General features: G+C 39.0%; 1 protein-coding gene across 1 annotated transcript in view; it reads left to right on the forward strand.

The window, feature by feature from the left end:
- The window catches only part of LYST (lysosomal trafficking regulator), a 264,929-nt gene that overhangs the window by 19,188 nt on the left and 218,179 nt on the right, over positions 1–27,562 (forward strand). The window contains exon 2 of the mRNA XM_075532181.1: positions 23,851–23,941. The gene's annotated coding sequence lies outside the window, so the exon portion shown is untranslated. The remainder of the gene's footprint in view (positions 1–23,850; positions 23,942–27,562) is intronic.

A 27,562-nucleotide genomic window follows, 5' to 3' on the forward strand; every position in this document is an offset into this window, starting at 1 on the left:
ACACTTTGTTGCTTCTGAGCTAGATGGCTCCTTGTTTACCTTCAAGCCTTTAAGACCCCAGGCGCTATATCTTTTGATAGCCGGGCACCATCAGCTTTCTTAGCCACATTGGCTTATGCACACATTTGTCTTCAGCGATCGTGTCAGGAAGGTGTGCATCATGGAATGCCAATTTAATAGAACAATGTGTTCTTGCATTGCATAAGTACTTGAGTGGAGGTCCAATGTCCATCTGCTGCCTTAATACTAAACCTGTAAAAAGATCCATGTAGATCTATTTCCCCACCATCCTATATAAATATATTTATATATTTATTTACATATGTTCATGCCTGTATTTAGACCTCTATAAATGCCCTTTGCCTCCTAGCTCTTTCCTGTATTTCCTTTTACTTTCCTCATCCCACTATCATGTTCAGCCTTCATTTGGGTTTCAGTAATTTCTCTCGATTACATTGCCCTTGATCAATCCCTCCCAGGCCTCTTTGAGGGTGTTTTTAAAGAGTTATGAGTTGGGATTGCTTTGATGGCAGTGGATGTGTCAAGCAGATAGATATAAGCAAGTAGCAGAACTATAGTGTGAGTCTGTATATTGGAGAGAAATCTGATAAGATAAATCTGCATTGTCCCAAGATATGGCATTTCACAATTTCAGAGAAAGCTTGAGTTTATTCCAAATTAGGACCCTTGAGTTCAATAAAATTCTGAAGGGGAGGCACTGAGGGAGTTGAGCATGCAACACTTAAATCATGTGTGCTTAAGAGTTGCAAATGCCACATCTTAAGTTTGGTGGGCAGTCTACAACTTCAGGCACCTTCTCTGAAGTAGCTTATCCTGATACAGGCCTCTTAACTGTCTTTCATGTCTGGTGATCTAGTTTTTAGTAGTTGTATTTTTGCCTTTTGCTGTGTAGCTAAAAAACTGAAAACACAAGCTGACTGCCATTGAAACAATTCTGACTCCTAGTGACCCTATGGAGCAGAGTCGAAGTGCCCCTGTGGTTTTTGAGACTAACTCTTTACGGGACTAGAAAGCAGAGAGACTGGTGCATTCAGTTAACCTTGTGCTTAGCAGCAGAGTTTATAAATTCAGCTTAAAGTTTAAATTCCACAAACTTTAAAACTGTAGGGCATTTACCCAGAACCTGACGTTTCTGCCATCAGCAGAAGGAAACACAACTCTTGTAAGAAAAACAGCTGGTAAACAGGGACGGTTGCAGGTGGGTGCGTTGTCGGAGACAAAGAGAAAACTATTAGGCCAGAGTTCAGCACACGTGATTTGTATGGAACATTTTAAATCTGCAGATACTAGTGAATGCTCTTAAAGGTGTTAAAACTCAATCTTCCGACATGCAAGGCCCACTCCTAGAATCTAATTTTAGTTTCTTACAGATCTAACTGCTATTTTCCCCCAGTTTCTGTAGATAGGAGATTACCAAAGGCAGTCTTACATCTGGGGTTTAGGGAGTCTGTGGAGAATCTTTCTCAGGCATTTGTTCTGGTTTGTGACATCTGGTATCCTATTGGGGAAAATGGCTCTGGATCCCATCCTTGTTACCATCTGGTGCGAGGGGAAAAAAGATCCCAGATTCAGACATACTCTATAGAGATCTGCTCATTAAGCCTTAATAAGGCAAAGACAAAATAATCGGGCCAGATGAGGGAAATCATCAGCATGCGCACAGTAGAGAGGTCAAATTCTTCTTCAGACTCAGAGTGGTAATAGAAAACAAAGGAGATCACCACAAGATCATGATTGGTGGTAGGTCACTTCATCAGTGTCACACGGAAGATTACAGAGTGGGAAGAGGACCATGGTTGGGGATACACATACGATTGCAGACTGAAAAAGTTTACGGATTCATTCTGGGGTTTAGGTTTATATGTGGTGGTTGATATATGACTTAGGACTTTGCAGTTGTGAATCATAGTCACTAAGACCCAACTTTTAACTAAAGCAGATTACATGTGGTTATTTTTGGTAAATCGCTTCAGACCCATTCAGGCAAGTTCACTAATTCTTGGTATAAGTCTGGGGATGAACTGCTTCTCTCCTGGATTTACTTAGGACTTGTAATTTGCTCTCATTTATATTCGTCAGAATGCAAACTGCCAGTGCTGGGCTTGGCTGTTTGTCTAAGCATAGTGAATGGTCGAAGTAATATAAAACACTTAAATAGTGTCTAAACTTTTTTTGTGTGTGTCTAAATTTTTGTCAAGATTCAAAATGGAGTTAGGGCTTTTATTGTGCATTGCATCCTTCCACAAACCAGATACTTTAGAAATTACTCTCTAGTACAGATTGAAGTAGAGGGGCCTAATTAGAGGGGCACGGATAGAATTGATTAGCTTAACATTGTTCTCTCTAGCCCTGGGTTGGAATGTTCTGGGTATACATTATATAGCATATAAGAGTCTAGGGATTTAAAGAAGCCTTGGGGGCAATTAACATATAAGTGGTAGTTGTAACTTTAGGAATGGATGAGATCATCAAGGAAGAACACAAAGAAAGGGAGCAGAGGAAGGGGGGAGAATCCAGAGGCTCATCAGTTAAGTAGCTGGCAGAGAAGAATCCAACCATCTTTTCTAATTGGTGGGAGTGAGATCCGTCCTTCTACTCTGGATATGGCTCTTTTTTAAGCCTAAGGGATGGCAAAAGTAATCAGTCTTTTCTTATGGTTCCGTACACCTTTGCTTGGCCCAACCCAATCATTGTGGGAGTTACAAGTTCATGGTGAGAAAACCAGATATAAAACACAGTGCACGGAGTAATGTGGTTTACTTGAAAGGGCAGCAGAACATATTTATTGGTTTATAAAATGCATTCATTTTCATTTCTTCTGCTTCTGCGTACTTATCTGGTGAAGTGCAAAATTCATTGGTATCCTGGCTAATGGCAAAAGGAGGTTCTACTGATATAACTTGTAGGACAGCTGCTTATGGCCATCAGCCTGCTCTTACACAACTTTATACATATATTTGCTCTCTTAGATTTTATCGGACCTTTATTTCATTATACGGAGGGACTCCAAAATTTTTATGGAAAAAAATAATCTTTTTTTGTGTGTGTGTATAAGAAAGATTTATTTTTAGTCTGGGTAGACTAGGGAAACAAATCCATGGACACACATATGTGTATAAGAAAGAGATTTATATGCAATTGAACCTTGAGAAAACATCCCAGCCCAGTCCAGATCAAGTCCATAAGTCTGATACCAATCTATAAAGTCCTCTTCAGACTCACAAGACACATTCAATGATGCCGAATGTAGAAGTTCACAGACCAGTGGGTAGAAAGTCTTTGGATCCAGGGGCATTGGAAACATCTTGCCTCTGGAAGGGGTCTCTGCATGGCTCCCAGGGCTGCATCAGGGTTTGTCCATGTGCCTTGACAGCTGCTAGATGTCCCAGGGTGTGTGCAGAGAGTCTCCCATCTCCAAGGAGGAAGTACCGGATTCCCCAGAGTTCTTAGGAGAAGGCCATGCCCACACAGAGGCCTCATTGGCTATGATCTGATTGACAAGCTAGACTCCACCCCTAACCTCTTAATCCTCAAATTTTCAAACGATTATATATCTACCACGTTTACCAAATGTAATGAGTTGTTTGTTTTTTTGACAGCTGCTTCCATGATGGTTGATTGTGGATCTAATCAAGCTGAAATATTTCACAACTTCAACCTTTTTACCATTAATCATGATGTTATCTAGTGGTCCAGTTGGTAGGATCCTGATTTTTTTTTTTTTACGTTGAGTCGCAATCCATACTGAAGGCTGCAGGCTTTGATCTTCATCAGTAAGTGCTTCAAATCTGCCTGCATTTCAGCAAGTAAGGTTGTGTCCTCTGAATACCACAGGTTCTTAATAAACCTTCAAATCCTGATTATCGAGTTCTACTTTATATAGTTCAGCTTCTTGGATTATTTGCTCAACATCTAAATTAAACGCATGTGATGAAAGGATGCAGTCCTAACGCATACCTTTCCTGCTTTTAAACCGTGCCTTATTCCATTGGTCTGTTCACTTGACTGCCTCTTGGTCCCCGTACTGGTTCTGCACAAGCACAATGAAGTGTTCTGGAATTCCCATTCTTCTTGAGGTTATCCATCACTTGTTATGATTCACACTGTCGAAAGGCTTTGCATAGGCAATGTGCTTTACACAATTGATGTATGTGTGGACTGTGATGAGTTGTATGAGCCCCTAATAAAACATTAAAAAACAAACAAAACAAGACTCCAGGAACTGAAGGAATATTAATCAAAATGATTAAACAAGCTGATGTAGCACTGGACACACTCAATCATATATGCCAAGAAATTTGGAAAATAGTTATCTGAATAACCGACTGGATGAGATACATATTTGTATCCATTCCAAAGAAAAGTTACCTAGCATAATGCAGAAATTATTGAACAATGTCATTATTATCACATGAAATATTTCCCCACAAATCACATGCAAATATATCCCTAAAAAGCATCCAATAATAGTTGCATCCATATAGAGCTATCAGATATTTAAGTTGGATCTAGAAGAGTATGTGGAATGAAGGATATCATGGCTATTTCAGAAAAATATTGGCTAAAAGTAGACAATACCAGAAAGATGTTTACTTGTATTTCAAAAATAATCTTTTAATTCTTTTTTCCATAAACTTTTTGAAGCCTCATATTTATTAAAGATTAAAATCCATTGCCTTTTTCCAAATTTCTTGAGAAAGATCAGGAACTGGAAATTATAGTTATTATTGTATTTCTAAATTCACAATCCCCCTCGATTGCTATTGAAGAATGCTTATTTTCTCCATAACTTATTTTTTGAAAAAAAAATATCCAGGAAAATAATTTTGGCAGAACCTCATTATGCATAATTTAAGGAAGTCTTTATAATTTGTCAGTTTAATCGTAAATTAACTTTGATACATACTTCAATTTTAAAATGCTGTACTGTCATAAAAGTTCAGAACCCAGAGACATTTCAAGGTCATCCAGTTATTTTGTTTGTTGTTGTTTTTAACACATAAGGAGATTGGGGTCAGAAATGGTCAGTGTGGAATGAGTGTAATCACTATCTTCATTATTTTATAAAAATTCAAAGGCTTACGTTGAGGATTTATGGACTCGCATGTTTAAAACGTCATCATATCCCTTCTAATAGAGATGTAAAGTTGGCAATGATTTTTTAAAAATGTTTTATTAGGGGCTCATACAACTCTTATCACAATCCATACATACATCAATTGTGTAAAGCACATTTGTATATTCATTGCCCTCATCATTCTCAAAACATTTGCTCTCCACGTAAGCCCCTGGCATCAGGTCCTCATTTTTCCCCCATCTCTCCCCACTTCCCCCTCCCTCATGAACCCTTGATAATTTATAAAGTATTATTTTGTCATATCTTGCACTGTCCGACGTCTCCCTTCACCCACTCTTCTGTTGTCCGTCCCCCATGGAGGAGGTCACATGTAGATCCTTGTAATCGGTTCCTCCTTTCCAACTCACCCTCCCAGTATCGCCACTCACACCACTGGTCCTAAAGGGATCATCTGCCCTGGATTTCCTGTGTTTCCAGTTCCTATCTGTACCAGTGTACCTCCTCTGGTCTAGTTATACTTGTAAGGTTGGATTGGGATCATGATAGTGGGGGAGGAGGAAGCATTTAGGAACTAGAGGAAAGTTGTATGTTTCATCATTGCTCCGTCACACCCTGACTGGCTCGTCTCCTCCCCGAGACCCTTCTATAAGGGGATGTCCAGTGGCCTACAAATGGGCTTTGGGTCTCTACTCTACACTCCCCCCCTTATTCACTATGATATGATTTTTTGTTCTGATGATGCCTGATCCCTGATCCCTTAGACACTTCATGATCACACAGGCTGGTGTGCTTCTTTCATGTGGGCTTTTTTGCTTCTGAGTTAGATGGCCGCTTGTTTACTTTCAAGCCTTTAAGACCCCAGACATTGTATCTTTTGATAGCCGGGCACCATCAGCTCTTTTCGCCACATTTGCTTAAGCACCCATTTGTCTCCAGCGATCATATCAGGGAGGTGAGCACACAATGATATTATTTTTTGTTCTTTGATGACTGATGATTGATCCCTTTGGCACCTCATGATCACACAGGCTGGTGTGCTTAGTTGGCAATGATTTTGCTGGATCACTGCTATTGTTCCTTTTAGTGCATTCACATCATTGGTCACAATGGCTGAGCATTTTAGTTCTTTGGATCACAGACCAGTTCTTCCTGAGCTATTTATTGCCTAATTTGTTATAAGGGAAAATGAGTCACTTGTTACAGGGCTTGAAGTTAATATAGTTTGGCGAGGTCTCCTCAGTTGTCCTTTGCCCAGTGCTTTCCTGCAAGCCACAAGATTGGTAGTTAAAACCCACCTAGAGGTGTCCTGGAAGAAAGGCCTGGCAGTCTGTACCCAAAAGGCCACTTCCTTCAAAACCCTGTGGAGTAGTTCTCATCTGCATGTCTGGGGTTGCCATGAGTCAGAATGAACTTACGGATAACTCATTCCACGATAACTCATTAACAATAACCCCAAGCTTGACTGTCTCTTTCGTTCCTGGCTCAATCTGTCAACTAACTTAGTGAACTCTCTGTGGGCAAACCACAGGTTTCAAGGCAGGTGGCGTGGAGAGTATTGAGTAATTGTGTGAAATGCTTCATGGGCTTAGATGTTGGGGTAGAGGGCAAGTTGTGTCAACTTCCTGAAGAGGAAGGAAAAAAGAGTAGGTGCATTTTTCTTTATGTACTGATTCCTCCTAAAGCCAGTGGTCTTACTTGTTTCTTTTCTTTCTTTTTGAGATTTGAGTTGCCTACATAATTCTATTTAAATTGAAAATGTTTTACTGTACACATTTTTCTACTTTGACTTAACCTAAATAAAGGTGGGAACAGTAGAGTTGTTAATTCTCACATTCACTTTAATTACAGAATATTTAGGTCAGAGGCAACTTTTACTCCCCTGTTGAAATTCTTGTTTGAGCTGAAAGTGTTACTTGGTGTTAAAATGTAATTATGTCTTTCTAGGAGAAGCATTTTTTTAAAATTAGGTATCTTATTCATGTTAATGAAAACTGCAGAAGCATGTGGGGGGAAGCTAACGAGGCTACAGAACACCTTTAGAAGTTTGGGGTGGCCAAGTAAATTGTCCAGAAGGGCAAACCCTGCAGAAGACTGGGAGGTAGGACTACTACTGCCTCTGGACAGTTTTATTTAGTGCCAGACCTAATCTCTAGGATACACTTAACATTTAGCATTCTGAAAGAAATTCCTTGCCTGTAGGAATCAAGTCTACCAAAATCTATTTGGTTTTGACCCATAGCAATCCTATATTGGTTTGTAAGCCTGTAAAGCATTATTTTGGAGCAGACAACCTCACCTTTCTTCAGCTGAGCAACTGCTGGATCTGAACTTCTGACCTCGTGGTTTGTAGTCCAACCCTCAGTGCACAGCACCACCAGGGCTCCTGGGTGCTGGGGGAAGGTGTAACAAAATGCTAATATCTAAGGAGTTGGAGACTACAATCCACATTATAATATTAATTGTAATATCCTGACATCTAGTCACATATTCTTTAATGCATAATTCAGGGAAGCAAGTTCAGTGTTTGTAAAGAAGTGTCTGGACTTGGTTTTGAAGTTAATTGTTTCGGTGTTTCTTAACTATGCCTCCAAAGATGGTGAATTGTTGGCAGTTGTGGAATAATGATTTGTGTTATGGAAAGATTTCAGTTTTGAAACCATTTGTCTTTTTGCCAAATGGTTTTTATTAATTTGCTCATTCAATTATTTGATTTATAAGTTTGTTAAATTGCTTTACTCTTCCTTAATCTGTATTTTAAATTCTAAGAGGATTTTATAAAGCAAAGTCATTAAAATGTATTTTAATTTTTTAATATTTAGTGACTACCAAATTTTTCTTCAGTTTTATCAAGAAAAGAGACTATTATACATTATAACATGGGTTGCAGATATAGATATAGATATATACCAGGAGCTTCAGAAAACTTATAAAAATACATAACTAAAAGATAGTGGAATGTTTCCATGAACTTTTTGAAGCACCTTTGTATTAATTTTGTATTGGGTGTATGGTATGCACCTAATATTTGTTTTCACTCTGTAATTTTGAATCATTCTGATGGTGATTGCTTAACATATTTATAAAAATTGCTTAACACAGTACTGATCAAAATTTTGGTGGTAAAGCTTAGACTAACAGATATTGCTTATGCTTAAATATTATATAACTTAGTTCAGTTGATAATGCCTTAACTAGTTTATTCTTTAAAAATAATGTATATTAATCAGAACAAGATCAGTTCATAGTCTCCCCTCACCTGTAAATTTCTTGCACTTCATATTTTTAACTGTTGCAATTAGAAAGGTTTGCTGAAAGGGATCTTTGAATATTATTCCCAAATGTGCCAATTGCAATCTAATGGAAACCATTTAAAGAGGTGTTAAAGAAATTTCTTTGCTCATTGTCTCATTTTTAATTGAACTGTGTCAGTTAAAACCTTGTGCCCTAAACTTGGTAATACTTAGTTTTCGTTAACTTGCTCCCACAATTTCCTAATTCCAAGACAACTAGCATGTAGGAGTCCGGAGGTGTAACTGCTCCAGTGATGCTGCGGGCTTTGGTTTTGGTGCCTGTAAAATACAGAGTTGGGTAATATGATGACTGAAGTGTCTGCCACTGGGAAGAACACATGATTCTAAGTTATGCATGCCCTTTATTAATATTATTTATGAAATGGTCTAAACGATGTTGCCCCTTTTCCTCACATTTTTAATTTTAGCGATGAGTTGTAAAAAAAAAAAGCCAACTTGACTAGTATAACTAATGACTAAGTTATGACTCAAGAGGGGGAAGGCAAAACGGCACATAGAATTTACATATAATTTTTTAAAATAATGTTTTTAGACTATATAGAGACATACTTTTTAATGTAAATAGCTCACATTACATATTTGTACCATGTTGCTATTAAAAGAGTGAAGATGACACACTTATGAAAATACTTTAGGGAGGGTACAATTAGAAAAATGTATAGTATGTTCATTATTTTCATAACAAATTCAGTATATCCTTTCAACAATCAATATGTTCAGTTTAGTGATAGTGATTACATTGAGTGTGCAACTGTCTCACTCTCCTTTTCCAAGTCGTTCCTCCCCTTTATCATCAACTCATTACCCCCTAAGTTTCTTACCTCAGCTTTCCAGTTGCTGCCAATTGGATACCATATAGATAGGTCTAAACAGTGCACATTATTCAAGGCAGACATTCTTTACTAGTTAGACTAAACTATTTGATTTTAAAATGTCTGCAGGTAGTAATATTGTTTTAAGGTTTAAAGATTATTTCAGGGCAGTAATTTCAGGGGTTCATACAGCCTCTAGGATTCCATAAAGCCTAGGTTCTATGAAATTGTGAAATTCTATATTTTTCCCTTCTGATAGGATTCTTTGATAGAATCCTCTTTTTTATATAGAATCTTCTATCAACGTGTTCAGAAATGGCAATGTCGTACCATCCAGTCAGCAAAATAAACACAGGCTTACTTGTATTACATCCTAATCTTCAGTGAACAGCTACACATTTTCCCTCCACATCTGTTTTTAGGTGTGGCTGACACCTGCCTTTCTCCCAAGTTCATAGGCCCTTCCTACAGAATCAAAGCTTTTCAAATGTCCAGTCCTTGACAGAGGTGGCACGCTCCGGACACAAAGTAAACACAGGTTTCTGTGTGCTTACTAATCTGTGGTGCTCTAGTTCCCATGTAATGAGGTGGTGAATTGATGTGGTAAAATGATGTGAAACAGCTCACTACAGATTAGTAAGTAAACAGTTTACCTTGCTTCTAGGGTCATCTGTACCTGGTAATGGGGCACCACCCAGTTCTTATCGTTTCATGACAAAGGAAATAGTTCATTGTTCATGGAGGCAGCTTTCACTGCCGTTGAGTTGATGCTGCCTCATAGGAGCTCTGGTGGTTACAAGTTGGGCTGCTAACTAACTGCCAGGAGAGAGACGGGGCTTTCTGCTCCTGTTACAGAGTAAAGAAGCACAGTCTCAGAAACTCAGAGGCAGTTCTCCCCTGCCCTGTGGGGTCGCTATAGAGGCATTTAGCCACCATTCTCCATTTCCTGACTCACCTTCCTCCGTTCCTTCAAGTGACTAGAGAGCAATTGTACCATGGTTGGCAGTGTGCAGGTTTCTAAGACCTACTTGACAAACTAGGAGGTAGAACAGAAGCACTAAAAGTGTCACCAGGCCAACCACCTGCAATGTCCCATTCACCAGTGCCCCTGTGAGGTATTTGGTTGAACATAAGCAGCCTCTACAACTGTTCTTTTGGGATGTCTATCCACAACTTTTGCTGATTCAACTTTTTACAGTTATACAACTTAGAGTTTCTGTTCTCCCTCATATTTCAGTGTGTAGTGCCTGAGGCTTGGATGCTTGGGAGCAGCCAGCCACCCAGGACACCACAATTGTTTGTATGCCCCTGCACAACACAGCATGCAGACCCAGAAATCTGAGAAGGAAATGGACTGCAGGGCTAATTGCTTCCATGCACTACTTTGCAGTGAGACCAGGATAAACTGATGGTGCCCAGTTACTATTACTGAAAATTTTGATCAAGAACCCAGTAGGTAGATCTTGATCAGGAGGAAGATTCTGGATATATTACTAGATAGATTGTAAGAAAAGGAACCCCCATTCTATTGCTTGTAAACAATACTTCTGAAACAGATGGAAACAGCGGAAAGAGCCTGTGGTACAACAATATGGGCAGAGATAGTGAGGATGGTGACACAGTGTGGAGTGAGACTGTGGTTAAAGAGCATGTGTGAGTCTGGGTACATAGAGAAACAAATCCACAGCAACGCATATAGATAAGAGAGAGTTTATATAAGGGGTAAATGCACATGAAGAAAACATCCCAACCCATTGCTGCCCAAGCCCACAAGTCCAACATTAGCCCATATGTCCAACACCAATCTACAAAGTCTTCCTCCATCTCACAAAACACACACTATGATGCCAACTGCAGGAGGAAAGCCGAATCAGTGAGCGTGCAAGCATCGCAGCGCTGGCAGGGGTCTCCACACGGCTGCTCTAGCACCCAGGGCTGCATTGGGTTAGGTCCATGCTGCTTCTCCTCAGGGAAGTCTTGCAGGAAGTCAGCCTTGTCAGCTGAAGCAGGGAACCGGCTAAGGCAGGTGCACCCTGGTCCGACCATCAGAAAGCAAGAGTCCCAAGAACTAGAAAGGCAAGGCTCACCCAGCCATTTATTGCTCCAACCTTCAATTGACACCACATGTTTATCGACCAGATTGGCACAATAAACAGAGCTGTACGTCTCAAAGCTATACATGTGAAAATTTTTTAGTGGATTTATGTTTTGTTCTGTACTCACCAAAACCAAAAAATGATTAAATGAAATTTGCTATTATCAATGTATTAGATGCTGGGGAGATGGGAGCTAGTACAGGTAAGAGTCTTATCAAATTTTTGTATTTTTAAAAAGTGTGGCTTTAAATCATGGCAGATTTGAATTCACCAAAATTTATTGAGCACTACTAGTCTATATATTATTTTCATTAATCTTCATACTAACTGTGATATATAGCAATATCCTTTTTGGTACTTAATATGTTTCTAAAAGTAGTCTGTCCAATGGTAAGTATTCTAATATTATTGTAAATAAGAAATTTAGGCAAGCATGTAGTGCAAGTTATTATTTATCTTTTAATAATGTTATTTTAAAGGGAAATTTAACAAGGTTTTTGGAAATTGATGTTAAATTAAAAATTGAGTCTTTCAAACATTATACTATTTGATGAAGAAAAATTATTGCTTCCTAATCAGGCTAAATGAATAAAGCTTATTATCAGAACCATTTTTTTCTTTTTTTCTGTGAGGAAGTGAAAATGGCAAATACTCCCTGATTTATTTTGTGCTTCCTTATAAACTGTGTCATGTAATAGAATCTGAAAACCCACATTAACATTTTTCTGGAAAACAGTTTTGAACAAGACTTGTAGTAATCTTTTTCTTCCCCAAGATGGCACTCTCTGTTGTAACATTTTAGCTAGTGCCATGCGCACATAAAAACTCAAAACCAAACTTACTGTCATTGAATCAAGGCTGACTCATAGTGGTTTTGAACCACTGATCTTGTGGTTAGCAGCCCAACACATATCCACTACCCCACCAGTGAAGCATTTACATAGTGATATACAATTTACTAAGAATTTTTACTGTATTATATATGTCGTAGGATACACATAACAACTCTGTGTGATGGATAGATGTTTAATGGAAGAAGCCAAAGTTTCAAATAGCACTGTGCAGCTAGGTAGTAACGGCAAGATTTTTCATCCCTTGTCTTATAGGCATTTATCAGTGTTTATCAGCAATGATTGCATTAATGAAAAGGAAACTGTGGTCCAGTAACCCCTTTCCTCCACATCACAATGGCCACTAGATGCCTGGTAGTTCTTTAGTAAACTTGGTGACTGGGAGCAGTTTTTGCCTGGTTGTTATACATATTTGCTTTTCAGCCAGAAATGAAATGCCATGGTATCTCTCACTAGAGCTCAAAAGTGACAAGGTATTTAAACATGTCATTGTAGGATGGTCAACCCTGGAAGTGAAGAAAATGCAAATATAGTACTATGACTCGGTATGGGAGTGGGTAGAATAGTTGTCTATATCAAGAAAATACGTGTGTGAAATTCCACAGGACTGCGATCCTTTGGTTGGATAATCAATTATTGGAATTCATCACAGAACCAGGAAAATGCTAAGATACCTAGTGAGCTATCCAAGTGTCTGCAGAAGTCTTACTCAAAGCCAAGGAATGGGAATGGGAGCCTGGGAGAAGGAGAAAGGCCAGGCCGTCCATTCCGTAAGTGAGGTGAACTGAATGCCTGTTGTGTACGAGATATTATTGTAGGTGGCGTTTTCTTTTTTTGTTTTATTCTTTTAAAAAATCATTTTACAGGGGGCTTGTACAGCTCTTATCACAATCCATACCTACATACATTTTGCCAATCACATTTGTACATATGTTGCCATCATCACTTTCTTTTTCTTTTTATCGTTTTATTAGGGGCTCATACAACTCTTATCACAATCCATACATACATCAGTTGTGTAAAGCACATTTGTACACTCATTGCCCTCATCATTCTCAAAACATTTGCTCTCCACTTAAGCCCCTGGCATCAGTTTCTTATTTTTCCCCTCCCTCCCCACTACCCCCTCCCTCATGAACCCTTGATAATTTATAGATTGTTATTTTGTCATATCTTGTACTGTCCAACGTCTCCCTTCACCCACTTTTCTGCTGTCCGTCCCCCAGGGAGGAGGTCACATGTAGATCCTTGTAATTGGTTCCCCCTTTCCAACCCACCCTCCCTTTACCCTCTCAGTATCACCACTCACACCACTGGTCCTGAAGGGATCATCTGCCCTGGCTTCCTAGTACTTTCAGTTCCTATCCGTACCAGTGTACATCCTCTGGTCTAGCTAGATTTGTAAGGTAGAATTAGGATCACTGATAGTGGGGTATGCAGGGCGGGGGTGTGTGTGTGTGCGGAATGAAGCATTTAGGAACAGGAGGAAAGTTATAAGTTTTATCATTGCTACATTGTACCCTGACTGACTCCTCTCCTCCCAGAGACCCTTCTGTAAGACCTACAAATGGCTGCCCTCCCCTCTCATTCACAATTATAAGATTTTTTGTTCTGATGATGTCTGATCCCTTTGACACTTTGTGATCCCACAGGCTGGTGTGCTTCCTCCATGTTGACTTTGTTGCTTCTGAGCTAGGTGGCCACTTGTTTACCTTCAAGCCTTTAAGACCCCCGATACTATGCTTCTTGATAACCGGGCACCATCAGCTTTCTTCGCCACCTTTGCTTATGTATCTATTTGTCTTCAGTGATCGTATCATGGAGGTGAGCACACAATGATATGATTTTTTGTTCTTTGATGCCTGATAACTGATCCCTTCAGCACCTCGTGATCACGCAGGCTGGTGTCCATGGTGTCCATGTGGGCTTTGTTGCTTCTGAGCTAGATGGCCGCTTGTTTACCTTCAAGCCTTTAAGACCCCAGATGCTATATCTTTTGATAGCCAGGCACCATCAGCTTTCTTCACCACATTTGCTTTGTCTTCAGCAGTTGTGTCAGGAAGGTGAGCATCATAGAATGCCAATTTCATAGAAGAAAGTATTCTTGCATTGAGGTAGTACTTGAGTGGAGGCCCAATGTCCTTCTGATACCTTAATACTAAACCTATAAATATATGCACATAGAGCTATCTCCCCATCCTCATATATAACTCTATTTATATATGTTCATGTCTTTATTTAGACCTCTATAAATGCCCTTTGCCTTCCAGCTCTTTCCTCTATTTCCTTTGACTTTCCTCTTGTCCCACTATCATGCTCAGTCTTCATTTGGGTTTCCGTAATTCCTCTTGGTTACATTACCCTTGATCACGCCTTACCAGGCCTCTTACACCCTCCTCACCACCGATTTGGATCACTTGTTGTTCCCTTGTCCCTGGGTTTGTTACCACCACTACCTTTTCCCCCACCTCTCCCTCTCCCATTGCCCCCCACCCCGAACTGTCGGTCCCATTGTGTTCTCCTCCAGATTGTTCGGCCTATCTTATTTAGACAGCCTTGTGGAGATAATAACATGCACAAAAACCAGACAAAGCAAAACCAAGCAACAATATACAGCAAAACAACAATAACAAACCAATGACAAAATACCACAACAAGAAAGAAAAGTTTGTAGTTTGTTCAAGGACTGTTTTTTGGCCTTTAAAAGTGTTTTCTAGTTGAGTCTGTTGGTACACCATGGCCTGGCCCCCAAATCCACCTTCAGCATTCCCTGGGAACCTCGCTGCTCCGTTGCCTTGCTGTTCTATTGCACCCCCTTAGTGTTTTGCCTTGGTGTGGCGGCATCAGCTTGGGTGCAATTCCCACACTGTGTCTCCGGTGTTGTCCCCTGTAGGGCTATGGGTCAGTGAGGGACGTCGTCTCTCATATTGGGGCCAGCCATATGGTCCTTTCTGTGGACTGGCTACTCTAAGCGGAAACATTGTCCAAAAGGCCTAGTGGGCCAGGATGTGCTCCATTCTCTCCTCCCCGTTCATCTGCTCCCATGTGCTCTGATTAGCTATATCCCTCTCCTGGAGCTGGAGATTCAGTGCCGTCCTTTGAAATAAATTCTTCTGGGAGGAGGGGCAGGTGTCCATGTAGTAGTTGGGATTGGGGCCGGCCCCTCAGACATCTCCACTGGTTCCCTGCTCCACGCTGGCATGTTTCATTCACATCTTGGAGTACTGGGTTGGAGTCTGGTCCCTCTTTCCCTGTGGAGATATAAGCAATACCCTTCCCTTGGGTGGGTTAGTGCCCTGTGCCCCCGCTACCCATTTCTTTTGTTTTATTTTTCTTTCCCCACCTCCTTTTTAGTTGGCCACCATATATATCCCTGGATTTGGTCTGGTCCCTGCCATATTACCTGGTCCTCACCCCAGGGATGTTTGTATACAGTAGCTTTTTCCCTATATCCCTTTTGCATTTTTTTAAAAAGCTTAGTAGGTGGAGTTTTCTAAAGATTTGGCAATATGGTAAATATAACAGACCCAAATCCCTGTCATTAATGAGCTTTCATTTAAGAGCTCACAATCTTTTATTTCACACACTGGTCTCTGACTACTTAGCTGTAGTGATCTTAACTCTCATTTCATTTTATACACTTAACTTGGAAGGGGCACACTCTAAAAATATTTTGATCTGTAACTGCTTGTTTTGGAAAATCTTAAAATTCTAATATCCTTCATCCCTGCCTTGGCCTTCCTTCAGTGTCATAGAGATCTGCACTCTCTTGATACCCATACTGGTGTTTTCTCTTTGTCTATCAGTATCATGTGACTACTTTCTCTTCTCCATCCAGTTGGTGGTTAATTTTGACCATATGGGTTACTGTCCTATATATGCCCTAATTCCATTTCACTTATGCTTCTGCTGTCCTTTTATTCCCAAACTCCCATTTCTAAATCAGAGATATAATCCAAACTCTTTACTTCCAGAGCCATGCAGCCGAATCCTGCTGAGGATCTCAACTATCAGAGAAAGTTGATAACACTTGAAATTCTTTGATTCCAGCCTCTGCTGGGCTCCCAGTCCACGATTAAGCCCTTTTGTCTTTGATAAACACTCTGTCGTATATGATTAGTCTCCCGATTGCTGTTTCATCTTCTGTGTCCTCCCCTTTGCTGGCTGGAGTGGTACGCTGGTAAATAGGGGGTGGGGGCGAGGGGTGTGTGTGTGTGTGTGTGTGTCATTCAGGTGTTGCATTGGCCCATACATGGCTATCTTCAGGCTACCAATATGATGTTTGCCACGCTGGAAAGAAGTAAACACTGTCATAACTGTTAGGAGCCAGCTGGTAACACCACTGGCTGGCTCCTTCTTTATAACCAAACACGTGCAAATTCTCCCAATTCTAAAGCCAACCAAACAACCTCAAACAAATACTTAAAAGTAATAAACCTTCCTCTACCTGTGGCTTTCTTTTTCCTTTTGCAATCCTGCTTTCTTAAAAGAGTAATACTTGCATTATTTTCTAATTCAGTCTGTCCTTGGAAACCATGGGATAGGGTGGATGTGTTTGCTGAGAAGGCATATAGATACCTTAGGAGCGTTGCTGGCAATTGAAATGAATGGGTGATAGATTTAGCGTCATCAGTCACTGAGATGAAGATGGGCACTGGGTTAATGAGCAGAGGACTCACCTGATGTAGAGTGGGTTTGCCCTTGTAGCAGACGCAGTGCACGTGCCTTGGCGACTCTTCTGGTGTTCATTTCCCTGTTGGCAGTGATGTCTATCCAGTTAACCAAACTCATCTGAGAGTTATTCTTGATTATTCCCTTCCTCTCACTTCTGAACTCAATCCTTCACCAAAATTGTGCTCATTTTAACTTCTGTGTATTTATTAAAATTATACCCTACCGCCATGTTTACTCCAGATAGCAGTTGCGTATTTTGCTTGCAGTATTGCAGCACCCTCCACATTGATTTCCATGCCTCTTTAAGTTTTTCTCTCTCAAATTTGTCTGCACATTGCGATTAGAGAAATCAAGCCTTGGCCTGCTGCTAGCAGGTTTACAGTCATTTGCGGGTTTCCTCTCACTGACAGCAGTGCTTCTCAAGCCTGGCTGCTCATCATGAGCTTACGAAACGTATGCTTGGATGTCATCCCAAGCTTAGTGGATTAGTCTCTGAGGGTGGGGTCCAGAGAGACTGCATAAGTGATTCTTGGACAAATCCTCATACCATTAGCTGGTAGGCCAAAGCCCAAGATTCTAAGCAGAGTGTACAAAACCTTTCTTATTTGATCTGTGATTACCAGTTCCTCCATCCTCAGTTTTCCTGTTTCTCATTTTGTATTTTAATACCAAACTTATTGGAATTCTCTCTGTGACTTGAGGTGGGTTGTTCATTCTATTTGGAATGCTTTTGTTCTCTCTTCCTTGAACTTCTTATTCCTTAATTTGAAGATGAATTCCTTCATGAGATTTTCCTGACCATCCAACTTGTGTTAATTGCCCCTTTTAACAGAAAAAAAAACCCCCTTTGCTACCATATTGTGTTCTTGAGGAAAGAGACTGAGATTGCTTTTATAATGGCTGAAACAAAGTGGATGTTTAATAAATGACAGCTAAATGTTTAATAAATGATAGTTCCATATTTGTGTTCCAAATGAATATGGAACAAAGCTGGCATGTAGAAAATTGAAATACAGATAGAGTGGGGGGTTAGTTGTGAAGTTGTAAAGTGATCCTTATTGAAGGTGCTTATTGAACATTAGAAATGATATGTAAAGAGAAGAGAGGTGAAGTAGATAGCTGAACTCAACACACAAAAGAAAAAAAAAAGGAAAAGAGGATATAAAACAAAACAAATCCTAGGAGAATAATGAGCTAAGGGTTTTGAAATGGTTAAGGTAGGTATGAAAATGCCCATTATATATTTGTGTGTGTGTGTGTGTGTGTGTGTAGAAGATGAAAATAATAGATACTTCTTGTTAACAATTCCTCACACCCCCTGCACCCCCCAAAAAACCAGACACACTGGCATCCAGTCAGTTCTAACGCATAGCGACCCCTTGTGGATTTCTAAGACCATAACTGTTCATGGGAGTGGAAAGCCAGTCTTTCTCCTGTGGAGCTGCTGGAGGTTTCTAACTGCCAACCATGTGGATCACAGCCCATCTCGTAACCACTGTGCCACCAGGGCTCCTTCCTTGTTAACAAACTGGCTAATCATATACAGAAAAGCAATGAAATGTTGCAGTTACAGTTTTGCTTTGTCTTCTCTCACAGGGACAGTATCCTACATACAGAATTATGAGGATAGAACTAATAACAGTGATAGGGAAAAATTCAAACCCAAGATTTGGGAGGAGATTTTTCCAGAACCTCTAGCTAACTAGAAGTGAGCGTGAGTTCACATCTCAGTTCACAATCTTTTTTTAAAAAAAGATGATAAATTACATAGCTATCATAAAAGAACATGGAAAATAGGTTAGGCATGAAAGGAGATTATTCCAGGAACCACAGCCAGGCAAGATGAGCCTGCAGTGTAAAGTGGAAGCAACAGCGACTGTTCGTCTAATGGATGAGAAGAATGGAGAGTACATGAGTGCAGATGTGGGGCCATTATCGCACTTGGTGGTGGGAAGACAGAGTTCTTTTCAGAAGTTTCTACTTCTCAGAGAAATAAACAGCAAAGTTAACATAGGAATGTGAAAACCGAAGAGGAGATGTTAGGAAATCAGAACAACATCCAGTTGGAGACTTCCCACTAGGCTTCTAATGAATAATGACATCATGATTGAGTTATGTTGCTCAATAACTGTACCTGTATTATAATCCAATGTTCCATCATGTCCTCTAGAAAGACACCCTGTCTAATGCTTTATGCAAATGGAGATCCTGTATAGTTACCGCATTCTAATCTGGGGAGAAGTGTCTCCATTCAAATGAACACTGAGTTACCTGGAATAGAGCATTCTTGTTTAGGGGCTTGGTTGCTAGCCAAAGGTCAGTGATTGAAACCTACTGCAACTTCACAGGGATTATGCATGTGTAACGATTACAATGGGAAACTGATGGGGCAGGTGTACTCTGTCCCACCGTCAGAATTGACTCACTCGAAGGCACACAACAGAAAACCCATGTTACTATTCATCTTTTCTTTCTGTAAATGTTAAAAGATATTTGGAATACTTTATGGAAGTAACATCAAGCACCTACAGGAACATTGTCCTTACTGTACAAGCATGCTAAAGTCTCTGGGGCTTTTTATTTTTTAATTTTTCCTCTGGTGCCCCCTCAAGTTACCTACCACCTATTTCTTTTCACCCATTACGTGCCCTCAAATAAGCTACTTAAATTCCTTATCTCGATTTCCAAATACTTCCTTCTTATTCCACTGAAACCACCTTCACAAGGTTGTTAGTAACTTCTGGTTCCAAGTAGCTACATTTGTTGACCAATGGAGCTAGCTCTGAACACCTTTGGGCCAAGGCTTACTGGACACTTAATCAGCAGAGCTACATTTGCTCAAGCAGGGACGAAGTCAAAGGGACTTGGCCTTGAGAACTTAGAGCTAGATCTTTGTAGCACTTGCTCTGACAGGCCTTGAGGCTGAGAACCTTAATGTGTGTGAAGGCACAACTGAGAAGAAGCTGTCCTAATTGTATCCTGAACATGCCTGATCCTGAATTGTAACCTGCCAGCTTCCTTAATAAATTCCATAATCATGACTATTGTCTGTAGTTCTAGGTGACCATTGAAATGGACTATCAAACCTAGCAGAAAAGTAGAGAGTGCTTTTGGAGGGGTGGTTGATAGCAGCATTGGGACAGAAGGATGGAGGGTAGAGGAATTGACTTTGGCTGCTGATGAGCTTGATTCACCTTCCCCCTTGGGAAGTCAGAGGAGTCCAGCCACAACTCCTACACCATCTTTTGCAACCATGCTGTGCTATGATCACTATTATTCCATTTCCAAAAGTGCCACCGTATCACTCTAACCAAAAACTTGGAATGCCTTCAGGAGTAACTACCCCCACCCCCTTTTTTCTACTAGTTCTTGCTTGTAATTTTTAAAGTAGAAAGTGCATTTATTTATTGTATGTAAAGTGATCCATAACATTGCATTCCCCACAAAATGTCAGCACTCTCTCTTTTTCTACTCTGGGTTCCCCATTTCCTTCCTTATGACTCTTCCAATCTCTTTCAAACCAGTAAGCGTGGTCTTTTTTGTGAATCTCAGTCTTTTGTTCTACACTGCTTTCCTGCTCTGTGTGAGACCCAGCCTCTGTGTGACCACAGTTAGAGCAATTGGTAGTGGTAGCTGGTCACCTTCTAGTTCTGGTCTTGCTGTTCTGTAAGCTGTGGCTCGTGGGGTCCATTAGTCCTTTGTATTGATTTCTTCCTTGAGTCTAATTTTCTCCACTCTCCTCTGCTTCATTGGGAAGAGACCAATAGTTGTGTCTTAGATGGCCAATCACGAGCTTCTAAGATTACAGATGCTACACCATTGTGGGGTGCAGAATATTATCTTTTCGAACTATATGTGGACTTCAAAAAAGGAGAATGAAGAAAATTAAAGACTCAAGGGAGCAGTTAGTCTAGAGGATTAATGGACCGTGTAAACTACTGCTGACTACACAAGCCTAAGACTAGAACAAGAGAGTTACCAGTTACTGCTACCAATCGCCCTAACCGGGATCACATAGAAGGCCCTAGGCAGTGCGGGAAGACAATGTAGAATAAAGAAACTAAAATTCACACACAAACTCAGATGATTGGTTTTGACAGAGACTGAAGAAGTCCTTGAGACAATGGTCTTAAGTCACTTTCATGGCCTAGAACTGAGAGCAAGCTCAAAGTCCCTCTTTCAGTCTTATAAAAGGTCATAAAATAAACAATAATACCCAACAGGAATTTGTTCTTTGGAACAATCAATTTTATAAAATGAAAGAGAGCACATTTACCCAAAACAAAGATGAGAAGGCAGGAAGGGGCAGGAAATGGAAAGATCATGGAGTTTTCCCATGAACTGTTTGAAGCTGTGTTTTTGCCAGTGATGTAAATATCCTCTGAGGCTTGAGTCATTTTCAACTTCTTTTCTCTTCCACTCATCATCCAGTGCCTTGAGCAGGGACTTGTTGTAATGCCCTGGAATCGTCTTTACCTGGATAATCCCCCACATGGCCCATTCTGGCCTTCTTTATCCACCCTATCTAAAGTAGCATGCCTTTAGCTCTAAACCCCTCTTCTGTTTTACTGTCTTCTAAGTACTCAGCACTATCTGACAGTATAGTATATGAGCTTGTTTTTTCCTGTCTCTCTCCCACTAGGATCCATAAGGGTAGAAATTTTGGTTTTGCGCTATAACTGGCATCTAGTAAAGGTTTAGTTAGCTTTGATGAGTTAAATGTTCATGAAATTTTTTTGTGACACAAAACTAGTAGGTGTAGCTTATAATACATTGTTAGTATTTTTTGGTTATTCCTATTTTAAATTTTATGAGTTACTGTATCAGAGAAAATAAACCTACTGTTTTTATAAGGTCATCTATATGATTATAGTCAATTGTTATTACGTATTGCATTTATACAATTTGTTTCTTCTTCAATTTTCCAGTTTAAATTTATTTGAAAATCAGATGATCAAAAAAAAAAAAAAAAGAAAATCAGATGATCACATGCATCATTGTCCACAATTCAAAAACTGACAAGGTCTTTCTCCAGTGCTCCTCTAGCCACCCAGTTTCTGATCCACTTAGAAATACGTTGTTCACTGGAGTGTGAAGAATGGGTGGGGTCTGGGTATGCTAGCTAGCTTTCACTCAGTGGCTTCACGTCCCCGGATGGAATGTCACGGCTGCTTCCAGGTTGTTGTCTCCACTCGCCTCTCTGTTGTCATCGTCTGGTAGTCATTGCCTCCCCTTGTCTACTCAGGCCTTGAAGTGGCAGTATTCCCTTAGTCCCTAGCCCCGGAGTGTGCCTCCGTGCTGTGGTTTCTTTACAGGATGCATTCGCAGTGGGGATGATAGCACTTGCAAGGAGGTGAACATTTTTTTCTCACTTAACATAAAATTATTCGTTCAATCATATTAAGATGATTTTTGCATTCATTACCACAATCAATTTCAAAACAATTTCTGCTCACACTCATTGTTGTTAGCTTCTCATTTGCCCCATCCTTTCCTGCCATAACCCTGGGCAATTATCAGTTCAGTTTCTGTCTTATCGATGTACTTATCCTGGATTTCAAATATGAAAAATCATATAAAACACAAACAGGAAGCAAGCAGGCAAATAAACGAACTAAAGAGCCAAGAACAACGAATAGAGAAAACAGAAAATTCTCGATCAAAGAGAAAGCAGAAAATAGTAAAAACTGAGATAAAAGTAGGTCAAAAGGGAGATTAAATGAAAGGTATTGCATTTTACCCTAACTATATCCCCATAATTGGCTTTGCAAAACAGATGACTCCACCCTGTAGAAGTCAAAACTAAAAGAAACAAGCAGTCAAAGTGATTGATACAATACTACTTTAGACTCTTACTGGACTGATAGTGTCTCTTTCTGTCACTATAGACTTAAATCTATATGATTTGATTAGCTTGGCAGGCAGCAGGAGTGGAACAGAAAGGTGTATGAAGGCTCTGCCCGATTGTCTGGGTAAGCAGTAGATGCACTGCGCATAGGGGCTCTGGCAGCTTTGAGACTGAAACATCTGGGTGTTGATGGCCGTGTGCTCTGGGATAGAGCGGGAATTGCCCTGGAAGGGTGCAGTGGCTCCATCGTTCCTTCCCCTCTTTATCCTCAAGTACCTAGAATTGTGGTGATACAAAAACTGTTCGCCAATCTGAAAGGAACTCAATACAGTTCTCCAGATTTGAACAATTTGAAGCATTTAAAAGTCACAATGTTTAAAATCTTGTGCCTAAAAATAAACCTTCATGTTTGCCTTGTAACTGTAACAAGGAGAGATCTTTCATGTTTCTTCCAGGTAAAGATAATGGGGGCTAGAGGAGGTCAGGTAACTAGTCTTGTATCCCAGAAGTAGCAATATCCTTTTGTGTTCTGAAATAATCTTTATTTTATTATACATGGAAGATTAACATTTAAAAACTTCAAGTTTATGAAATTTGATGGTGATATATTTATTTGGCTGGCTTTGGTATTTTCAGTCTTTGCCTAGAGGCTCAGATATCTTTCACTCTAACAGAATAATTAGATGTTCATAGTATTGGAAGTTGAAGACATTTTTTCTGAGTAATATTTGTATGTAGATGATATTCCATCACCTTCTGAAGGCCAGTGTTAAGAAGACTGACACTGGTCTTTTTCTTTTATAGTTAACTTGTAATTTGACTAGAAGTTGTAAATTAAGAAGGAGGGAGGGAAGCAATCTGTGAATTAAGAAGGAGGGAGGGAAGGAATCTGTGATGAAGTTTTCTTGTTCAGGATACTGTGTTCTAAAGCGCCCTCTCTGAAGATTCTCTTTTTGCATGTAAGACAGCTAGCCCCCCAACCCCCTTTTAAGTGCCCTTTTGAGATTTAAAATTTTGTTGACTGATTCATACATTCCATATGAAGGTGGCCACTGATTTTCATGTCAGCATTGAAATTTATTTTTTGTTATAAGTTCTTTGTGTTTATACTATTTCTGTCAATATATTTGTCTTAAATTTATTTTTGTTTTGTTTTTAAGATGAAGCTTTGTGTCTAAGAAGTCTTTATTCATCTATTTCACAGGTCCAAATTAGAGAAACTCTAAATGTTGCGGAAGTGTTGAAATACGGGTAAGTAGCTAGTGTGATAAAATATTTTGTGATATAACATAATCCAGTTAATAATGAAAATACTTAGAAACTGCATAGTTATATGATATAAATTAAATTTCCAAATAAAAATAACTAAGCTTTCCATATATATATATATATAAATTGTGGTTTATTCATACAATGGCATATTGCACAGTGTTTACAAGAAATTAACATCTGTTAAGGTTAGATTTTAGAAAGAAACAACTATTTTCTTAATGTAAAAAGCAAAAGTACTCCCTTATAACACATAAAAATGTTGTTCTGTTAGTACTAACCAGTTTCAGATTAGACAGAAAAATGGAGGTATACATTAAAATTCGGTAAATAACTCAATCTTCATTATTTTCAGACATTAAGGAAAGTGTAAGAAAATCAATGAAAATGTAATAAAAAGTCTGAATACATGATTACTATATCAGAATAGATCTGTTTCCTAAACCCTCTTGAATACTAATTTCCTATCCCAATTAGAATATATAATGAAATGAAATGCCATTCAGCTATAAAATTCTTTAGAATAAACTAAGAAATGTGTCAAAACCTATTATGTGAGTAGAATTTTTAACTCAAGGGCTTTGTCTTAAGGACATGATAGGACAGATTTGCTGTGGTTTAAGGATGTTCATGTAGTATTTTCTTTGATAATAAAAGCTAATAAATTAATATTCAACAATAAGAAATTGGTTTCATAGTAACAGTACATTTATTTAATGAAATGTGTACAATAGAAAACAGTGCAGCTGTTAACAAAGAAAAAGTGCTCTCAGGCAAGGATTTCTAAATTGTTGTTAGATGCTGGCAGGTTGGCTCTTACTCACAGTGACTGTAAGCACAACATACTTAGCTGGGGTCAGCAGATAGTAGATTATTTGTATGAATCTATACCTTATTCATGGAAACATGCAACTGATTCTCATTATTCATGGTTATGTTCTGTAAAGTCTATGCAAATCTTGAGTTAGCACACACTGAACTTTTAATCCTGGGAGAAATTCAGGATTAGGTTCCTGTAAGCCTCTTTTCACATTTTTGTCAACAGATCAATGCATAACCTTGCTTTATGTGTGTTTTTGATGAAAAGCACTTCATTTAATCATATAGTATTGATTTATTAACATTGAACTCACATCCAATAACACTATAATTTATGCCTGAATTAAGATCATTTGACACACGTATTTTCTCTATAAGGCACTTTTACACCCTTTTGAAGTTAGGAACCCCTTACTCAGTGCTTTAACACTATGCTTGGATATCATTTTAAGTGGCAAAATCACCTCCCCCAAGCACAAAAATGTAAAAACTTGGTTCTAGCTAGCCTATCAAAGGGGCACTTTCTTAGAGTACGATAGCTGAAACAAGAAGGTAGACCATCACCTTGTTTGACCTCATCTAGCACTGTGTGGACTGACCTCCTGAGATTGTCTCCAGTATAAATAGTATCACAATGATTGATTTTAGCATTACAGATCAATTCTATATATGTAAATCTGTAAATACATATGGAAGCTGTGAATAATTAGGATTGATTATATTTTTTTTAATCAAGGAAAAAACATATAATGCTTTTTAACTGACATGGCATCTTGTGCCTTTAAGCAAATAGAATTGAAACAGTTTCTTATTAATTATCGAATAAAAATATTCATGTTAGTTCCCATGGTCCCATTGTGTTAGGTATGCCCTGATTATTACCATATATTTAAAAAATTTTAAATTGCACAGTCTGCAATATTAATTTTTAATATTTCTTAAGTTGTCATATGTTATACAATTGATACTGTCCATAGCACTGCCTCCTGTCTCCCTCATGAGTGGACTTGGGGACAGCTGTGCACATCATTTGTGCTCCAGCAGAATTACATGTGTGGCCAGTACTGCAGATGTTTAGTGTACACTCTCTGAGACTTTTCTACCTGCTGTCTGAAACTCTCTGCCCACCCTCTCTGATAAGGTCGAGAAAGTATGTTATTGAGACGTACAGAATGATGTTGGAAGCTTTAAGAGAACAGTCCAGAATCGGATGCTAGCTTTAAGGAACGCTGCATTATGAATGGTCTAGGCGGCACACAGTTGGAACTGTGGGGACAATGCTAAGTGATAAGAAGTCATTGTGTCACAGTCAATGGGTAGGAACCGAGCCCTGCATTTCTCCCAGGAGAAAAAGTTCATGGTACATTAAATAGTTATGTGTCATAAAATCAGTGACAGATTAGATGTAATATGTTAATAAACTTGAATAAACATGGGCTGAATATTAGGTTATTTGAGTTATTTAATAATTTTACTTTACAAAAGCTTATTACAGAATCAGTATTTATAACAGAAGGTATTGCTGCAGTCGAAGAGAATGAGTAATGCATACTTTTAAAAACTACTTTCTATTCCTGATGTTTAATAATATTAAAAAATAATATTTATTATCATGAATAAGGGGTTGCTATTATAATAAGGTCCATAATTCTGATGAGAGTCAAGAATTAAACTATAGGGAACCAATGTAGTACTGGGAATTTTTCTTGTTTTTCCCTTTTCTGTTTAGTTGCTTCTCTGTGTACTCCTTTGGTTCATTTTCAGTCAATTGCCTTCTTTCACTTCATAATAATTTATTTACTTGGGGAGAAAAAAAAATCACAGGCCCATTCCTATATGACCTTTTCACTATGATCAGATTCCTAAGAGGGAGAGAAAGAAAACCGAATTGCCTCATTTTCCTCTTTGTAAGTTGCGCCACACAAATCGCATTTTGCTAGCCACTATGAATGTTGGCTGCTTCTTGGTCAATTGTGCTTCAGTCAGGAGGATCTAGAGACTGACTTGTACTTTCTGACATGAGACATAGTCGTCTGGCCCACTGACCTCTCAATTGGGAGTATGGAGAGGATTTACCTTTGGATGGGGTGAAGGTAGATAAGGCAATATACATCTTACTTAATGTGTCCTTTCTAGGTTAAAAAATTTCTAAAGGTTACTAAAACCCAAAAAGTTACTATCAGGTTAATTCTCACTCAAGTAACCCTATAGGACAAGGTAGAACTTCCCTAAAGGATTTCCTAAGCTATCATTTGTACACGAGCAAAATACCAGGTATTTTCATCTGTGGAGCTGCTGGTAGTGGAAGCTGTCTCAAATTCATTTTTAAGATGGAGTTATTTTGAAAATTTGGAGATTCTGTACTTAAGTTTTCCTTTCTCAATACTTATTTATATTTGTATCCCCTATTGTATTTTACATTATTATTTTCCTTATCCTTAGTTTTAAAGTGACACACTGATTGCCCTTTATTTGATTCAAATGCGTAGTAAGAAGCAAAGTCTACATGACTCTTCAGCTGCTAAATTTCTTCCAATTCTTTTCACTTTAATGGGAAACATTTTATTCATCATATTTCTTGAGCTTTTATGTTTAGAGAAGGTTTAGTGCCTATAGATTCTATAATGTAAAAAATAATTTATATTTTTATTGATTAAAAAAATAATCATATCTATTTATCGTGCATGAGGTGAGAGGTTTACATTTCAGATAATCTATTTATAAACCCCTGAGTAGCTACCCTCAGTCCCATCTTCGTTACTCTTCTTCTGTGGACCTCCGTAC

The sequence above is a fragment of the Tenrec ecaudatus genome, chromosome 1 (assembly GCF_050624435.1).
Source record: "Tenrec ecaudatus isolate mTenEca1 chromosome 1, mTenEca1.hap1, whole genome shotgun sequence".
Lineage (NCBI taxonomy): Eukaryota > Metazoa > Chordata > Mammalia > Afrosoricida > Tenrecidae > Tenrec > Tenrec ecaudatus.